The sequence below is a fragment of the Diceros bicornis genome (assembly GCF_020826845.1).
Source record: "Diceros bicornis minor isolate mBicDic1 chromosome 1 unlocalized genomic scaffold, mDicBic1.mat.cur SUPER_1_unloc_3, whole genome shotgun sequence".
NCBI lineage: Eukaryota > Metazoa > Chordata > Mammalia > Perissodactyla > Rhinocerotidae > Diceros > Diceros bicornis.
The window spans coordinates 2,256,394-2,264,181 of NW_026690856.1; positions in this window are offsets into that span (position 1 = coordinate 2,256,394).

The following is a 7,788-nucleotide window of genomic DNA, read 5'->3' on the forward strand; positions in this document are numbered from 1 at the left end:
TGGGAAAGGAAAAATCTAATCATCTCAGGATGGGGTAGTTCCCAGAGCCTTGATGACCCCCAGCCCTGATGACATCTCTGGCACCTGCAGTGGAAGATGTTACCCAAAAAGATTTTTCACCTTTGTCCTTACCAGGGCAGAGAGTGCCAGGTGTAGAGCCCCAGGGCCGGGGGACCTCAGAGCTCCTTTCCGAGACCAGTGACCAGTTAGGCCTGGACTGGGGGAGTGACAGAGAGAAGAGGCCAGAAGCAATTCTGATCCACAGTGACATTGAGGGAAGATCTGAGCCAGTATGTATCGCTTTTGAAAATTTCCTAGTTCTGATAAATAACAGATCTTCTTTCCATGGTCTTGAATGGCAGAGCACTTTTAGACACGTGTACCCTGCACAGGAGTAAAATTTCCCTGCAGAGGGCTACACTGCAGGTCTCCTTCCAGCTCTGCTCCCCCAGTCACAACTGACTAGAGGCCTTGCCTCAAGCTGGTGAGTCAGCTGAGATGTTCTTTCTGCTTCTTCTGCCCCTCCTTGGGAAATTTTCACATTCCATGTGCATGATGAGTTATTTGGACGTCTTTGATTACATAAGGCCCAGTGTCTACAAGGAAGGGGACTTGGTGGTCAGTGGGTTTTCCCCCTTCTATACATTGAATCAGGAATCAGAAATGCAACAGAAATTTCTTTGTGATTCGTCCAAGCAAAGATGTCACATTTTACCTGTAAGATCATGTGTGTGTGTGAATCCCTCTGACAGTTATGAAAGTTGAATATAAAAGCTGTGTTGAGAATCTCCCATAAACTGTGAATCATCAGCTCCTTTCTTTTCCTTTAATAATTATTTGTGGCTTCCTTTCTTTTTCCCTTCTGGAATATTTCCTTCCAAACAGAAGACAGAAATAAGCATCTTTTATTTTCTCGTACCTTGAAATAATCTCCATTAGTGATTAATTTCTGAAAGCCTAAAGGATACAAGTTGCAGGCCAAAAACACCAAGATCCCACTGCAGTGACCCACATGCCATCCTGCTCCTGACCCATAATGTGGGAGGGGAGAGAATTCTTGGGCAAACCATATATTGGCTAGAAGTTAATGCTAAGAACAAGTTTCATCAAAATATATAGATTATTCAAAAACGAACTTTTTATTGAGATGATATTCATTTTTCTTCAAAATGCATTTACTCAGTATCCTTTATGGTCTAAAATAATTTGGAGTATTCTCTGAAAAAGATGTGTTTTTTTCCAATTTTAATGAGATGTAATTGACGTTCATCACTGTATAAATGTAAGGTGTTCAGCATAGGGGTTTGACTTATATATTTGGTAAAATGATGACCACAATAAGTTTAGTTGGCATCTATCATCTCATATAAATATAATAAAAAGAAAAAGCAAAAAATGAAAAGAATATTTTTTTCCTTGTGATGAGAACTCAGGTTTTATCTCTTAACATGTTTCATATCATACAGTGTTGTTAACTATAGTCATAGTGTACATTAGATCCCTAGTACTTATCAAAGATCAAGTGTTTATCATATATATATATAATATGTATATAGTACATTATATATATATAAAATTATTTTATAAATGTCCTTTTATTAATTGCTTGCCTAATGATACTGTGGTCAGAGAATGCACTGTGTATAATTTCAATGTTCAAAGGCTTACTTGATGGCCCAGTGCATTGTCAAATGTATTTATATTCTTTGGTCTTCATAATATACTAGTGTTATTTACATTTTTATGTAAATATCTGTTAAGCTTAACTCTTCCATAACTTTGCATATTTTTTATTGTCTTTAATCTGACCAGAGGATGTGTTAAATCTCCAAATCTGGTTGTACATATGTGTACTTATGTACTTGGGTCTATAACTAATAGCTTTATTTTACTTTGGGGGGATATATACATTGACTGTTAGCATTCGATCTGTTCTTCCTTTCACCACATATGGTCATCACATGACATATGGTCACCACCTTTGATATTTCACATGTTTTTGCTTTGAACTCTGATTTTATCAGATATTAACAAGGATACCCATGTTTTGTGTTGGTTCATATTTAAATGGAATATCATTTCTATCTACTTTAATCTCTTCTATGTTTTGCTGAAAGTATTGGAAAACATGTAGTTGGGTCCTGTGGTAGGTGGAATGTGCCCCCAAAGGTGACCAAGTCCTAATCCTTCAAATCTGTGAATATGCTATCTAACATAGAAAGGAGACTTTGCAAATGTGATAAAGTCAAGGTTTTTGAGATGAGGAGTTAATTCTGAATTATCTGGATGGGTCCAATATAATCACAAGGGTCCTTACATATAAAAGGGTAAGTCAAGAAAGTCAGAGTCAGAGAAGGAGTTATGACAATGAAAACAGAGATTGAAGTGATACGAGGCTATTACCTAGGAAAGTGGGCAGACTTTAGAAGCCATAATGTGCAAGGAAATAGGACTCTTCCCTAGAGACTCCAGGAGTAATGCAGTCCTGCTGACACCTTGATTTTCACCAGTGAGACTCATTTTAGATTTCTGACCTACCAAAGTACAAGATAATAGATTTGTGTTGTTTTAAGCCTCTAAATCTGTGGTAGATTCTCAGAGTAGCAATAGGAAATGAATACAAATCCTCTTTTAATCCAATCTGAGTGTCTCTGGGTGATTCAGAATTACAGTATCCCAACATTTTGTTTTTTAAAGCTATATTCACCAGTGAAAATATTTTAATATTAGAGAAACAAAAGCCTATGTTCTATTGTGCAATCTTCTGGAATTGTGTGTTGTACTTTCTCAATTAAATTGTTTGAAAATTAACATTGGATTGAACTTAGATGTGCAAGAGCGTAATCAACCCAAAGATAAGCTCTAAAGCTCACTGCCTATGATGGTTTTCTAATCTGTAAAGAAATAGATGAAAAGCTGCAAGTTTACACTGCTCCTTGGACTCTGAATTGTTTTTACTCTTTTAGAAAACCATAGAGTCATAAATTGCCTTTCTCTTTGTTTTCTCCCTAAGACTATTTCCTTATTTATTATGATGCAGTTTCCCTGCTTCTGGTAGTATGTGTTTCCTAAGTCTGTGAGGCAGACAGTTTTAGAAAGGCATATTGCAAAAGTTTTGATGACACCATTCTATTTTCGACTTGCCCTTCCTCCAAGCTTTCCTTCTGCACATCCCTGTCCTACCTAGTTTCTTTGTATGGATCGTGAACTTTTTCTTCATCCTATTATACCAGCACTTGGCCATGAAGAACCTCATGTTGTTGTCACTGCATGAAGTAGTGCTTGACTTGTAAACAAATATGTAAATTGGTCTTTTCCCCTTAAGCACCCTTCCAAGTAACTCATTTTAGGACATTGGTCTATGTCTTTTGAGTGCAGAGCAGTAGTGCTGGATCTTCCAAGGCTTTGTGAACACCTGTGCATGTGCTTTGGATTCCAAAGTCATGAATAGACAGTAATTGCTCTGGAATGAACAAGTTATTTGAGTCAAAATGCCATGCTTTTCCTCCTTGTTTTCCCACAAGAGTTACTCCTGAAGTGCATGACTTGATCGTTATTTCTAATACTATTGTTTTGATACAGGTCGAACTACAAAAACTATCGTTATGTCCTGGTCTTTGTTTTTGCCTTCAAGGAGATCAACAAGAGTCCCCAGCTGCTCCCCAACCTGTCTCTGGGTTTCCATGTCTACAATTCCTTCCACAATGAAGTCAGCGCGTTGGAGAGCACCATGAGGTGATCATTAGGATGGGGCCGGAAGATCCCTAATTACACCTGCAAGGCACAGATCAAGATTGTGGCTGTCACTGCAGTAACCACACCAGCATTCTCTGCTCAGATAGGGACGCTGTTGGAGCTCTACAAATACCACAGGTATGAGCATGGTGGGGGGATGGATCTGGAGGGACAGAAGTTTTCCTCCTTGGTGAAATTCTTTGGCCAGTCAAGTGGAAAAGAAGAAAGTAGGTTTTCATGTCACCCTAATAGGAAAATACTTACCACAGATAGTTCTTGATATGGTGGACACATTATTTTGGTGTGTGAATCTGAGAAGAGATGAAGTAGCCAGAGGCTAGCATCATTGGCTAAAGCAGACCACAGTAGCTTCTGGAAATGTGGTTGCCCAAATTCTCTCAAAGGAATGGAAGCTAGATATTCTCAAATAACCACACCTTAGTTATTTATATTATAGTTAGTAAAATTTTGTATGTAAATATGTACTTAAAAGCATTTTACATTCGTCAACTGTTTTACAAATTAGTCACAAAATTAATCCTAACAAAATAAATGAAAAGGTACCATTATTATGGGAATCTTAAGAGACAAAGAAACTAAGATGGATAGAGGTTATATAACCTTCTCAATATGGTTAAGTTAGTCACATTAGAGTCAGAATTTGAACCCAGGCAGTCTGGCTTCAAAGCCAAGCTCCCCCTCAATCACTTCTACCATCAGATAATATTGCTTCATATTCACAGTGTTAGCACCAAGAATATAAGTTTAGCTACCTGATCATATGAATTTTGCTGAAATTCTGTTTATTTTGCTTCCAGAGACTCAATATGGAACATTTTTTCTCTTTTGATTCAGACAACCTATGGAGATTATGATCCTATACTGAAAGGTAAGGACTAGTTTTCCTCTCTATAAGATGGCTTCCAAGGACATATCTTTAGTCTTCAGAAGGGCTTCATTGTTGATACATTTTGTCTGGACTTGGGTGGGAATCTTAGTGTCAGTTGATATAAAAAGTGAGCAGTTCCTCTGGGAACTTAGATGAGAGGTGACTATGAACGGTGCCTGCCTGTGACTAAGATACCTGTGACCAAGAGGACGTACACTTCAAAAGATTGGACCAACATGGCCAGAATCATAGGCTCATCAGCCAATATGTTTACCATGTATGGTGACACAAGTATATTAATAAGTGTGAGCATTGCAGGAAAATTCTACTTAACCACTTAGAAGGTGTACATCACTACACCACAATGGAATGCTTCTTTTTTTCCACTTCACCACTTTTTAGATACTTACCATGGATGTCTTTCCGTTGCACACCAGAACTTTGAGATATCTGGATTTAAACACTCTCTACGGACAGTTAGCCCCTCTAAGTACCCAGAAGACTTTTTCTCTACCAACTTATGGCTTGAAATTTTCCACTGCTCATTTGCAAGTACTGAATGTGGAAAATTTTGGAGTGTCCGCTCAATGCCTCCCTGGATTCTCTGCCAAAGGACAAATTAGACACGACTATGTCTGGATCCAGCTACTACATCTATTATGCTGTGGATGTGGTGGCCTGAGCCCTCCATGAAATGCTTTTTATGAAAGCAGAAGTGGTGTCCATAATGGATTCAGGCCAGCTCATGTTTCTCCCTTAGCAGGTGAAACTTCTCCCTTAAATATGATTACCATTATTGTTTTTTTAGGATCAGAGTGTTATTTTATTTGGGTATAGAATTGTGATTGTGACATTGTCACAGATCAGCAGTCACTTGAGCATAACTAATCGTTGTTCTTTCTTACAGGTTGCAAGTAAATCTCTAATGATTGTAGGATCTAATTAGCAACAGTGTCAACTCTTTTAACTAGAAATAATCAATTAAAAAATTTCACTGTGAGAGGTAAGTTTTTAAGAGAAGACTTAATGAAAATTCATCCAAGGGAATTTAAAAATTCAGTGATTTGCAAACTGTAGTTCTGGCCCTATCCCATGATATCTTAAATGTGTCTGGGGAAAGACAATTTATTTGAACTTCCTGCATTTTTCTAGAAACGCTAATGATAGCTAAATAAATATTTCCTCATTGAAATTTAAAATGACATTTGGAAGCAAGGAGTTTGATCCCCTTTTTACAGATGAGAACCCCAATACTTTGAAATATGTTTTAATTTCCCCAAGTCCTTATCAATTCTACTTAGAGGAACTTAGACTTTCATAAATCCAAAATCTATGAATAATGTGTTTTGAAACTCTTGCTTTCAGGTACAAGGAAGTGAATGTCATGTCAGATCTAAATACACGCATTTATTGTGAATATATATTTATTTATGTGTATATATAACCATATATATAGTTATGTATTATATAAATATTAGTTATACATTTACATATAAATTATATCAATTAATGCATGAATATTCTTTACTAGGAGCTTTCATCTCTTCTCTCTCATTTAATAAAATATTTTGTTCAAAGGTAGTAAGAAGCAAGATGTCTTTCTTTCTTATCTCTTCTTGAGTTCAAGGAAACTCCTAAAGCAAAACTCATTGCTCTGGGTGCAGCTCAGGTTTAGCCCTACAGCACTCCCTAGACATGGAATCTTCAGGAATGGTTTAAACAAATCGCCATGTGCTCTCTGAGGGCAGACAAGGATGCCTTCTTCCTTAAGCATGCAGAAGAGTAAACACTCCCTAAATTGAACTTATTCCTAGGATGAGTAATATAGAGGGGAAAAAATCTAATTGTTGGGCAACTGAGTATCCCCACCAGTTCGTATCTGGGTTTTCTACCTCCAATTTCCATGCCCATTTCATTTCCCAAATTAGTCTCCCTTTCAGCTCCACCCATGCCTAAAAAACACCCAATTTAAAAACAACACTGGAGAGTGATGTCAGCATCATGGCGGAGTGAGCTTTCCCCTAAACTCCTCCCCCGATAAGATACAACTAAAGGAACAGTCACAGACCAACAACAGAATCCTAGACAGTGAAAAGCAAGATCAGAAAGATCCACACTGCCACACTTCTGAAAGTCGACAGTGCTGGGCCCCGGGAGGAAGTGGGGAGAGGTAAGGAAATCTCCTCTCCCTCCCCATCAGATCAGCAATCCCGGTCCTCGGGGCTCCTAGAGAGGGGGGAAGGGCGGCCCTCTGCTGGGAAACCATAGCTCTTTGGGCTTTCTCAGCCAATGGGAAACTCCCACACAGAGGACTCAGAACGGCTATGGGGTACCATCAACATCTGAGCACCCCAGAGACTGGATAACAAGGGGTGAATGAGAAGCCTCCTATGCCAGGGACCCAGTGGGCAAAAGAGAGAGCCCCCCCCTCCCTGCAAACTGGACCCTGCAGCCCAGCAGACCAGACCACACCAAGCAACCAGTGGATCACAGGGAACAGCCACGGCAGAATGCAGTGGGCTCAGATTACACAGCCCTTTACACCCACACAGTGGCATGGTGGAAATTGCAACCAGATTTTCCAGGATGAAGAAAAACAAAGCCAATACAAGAACCACAATTCAAAGATAAGTAAAATCACCACACCATAAGGAAAATGACAAGCACCCAGAAACCAACCATGATGACACAGAAATTCATATCCTAAACGACAGAGATTTCAAAATAGCTATCATAAAAACACTCAATGAAATACAAGACAACACAGACAAACAATTCAATGAGATTAGGAGTTTCTTCACAAAAGAGATTGAAATCATAAACAAAAACCAATCAGTGCTGATGGAGATGAAGAACACAATGCAGGAGTTAAAGGAGAATCTGGAATCTTTAAAGAACAGAGCCGAAAATATGGAGGAAAGAATTAGCATTATAGAGGATAGGAATACAGATATGCTCCAGATGCAAGAGGAGAAAGAACTAAGACTGAAAGGAAATGAAGAAAGTCTCCGAGAAATATCTGACTCTATTAGTAAATGTATCATAAGAATTATAGGTATTCCTGAGGGAGAAGAGAGGGAAAGAGGAACAGAGAGCCTATTCAAGGAAATAATAGCTGAGAATTTCCCAAATCTGGAGAAGGAGCAGGAAATACAAGCAAGCAA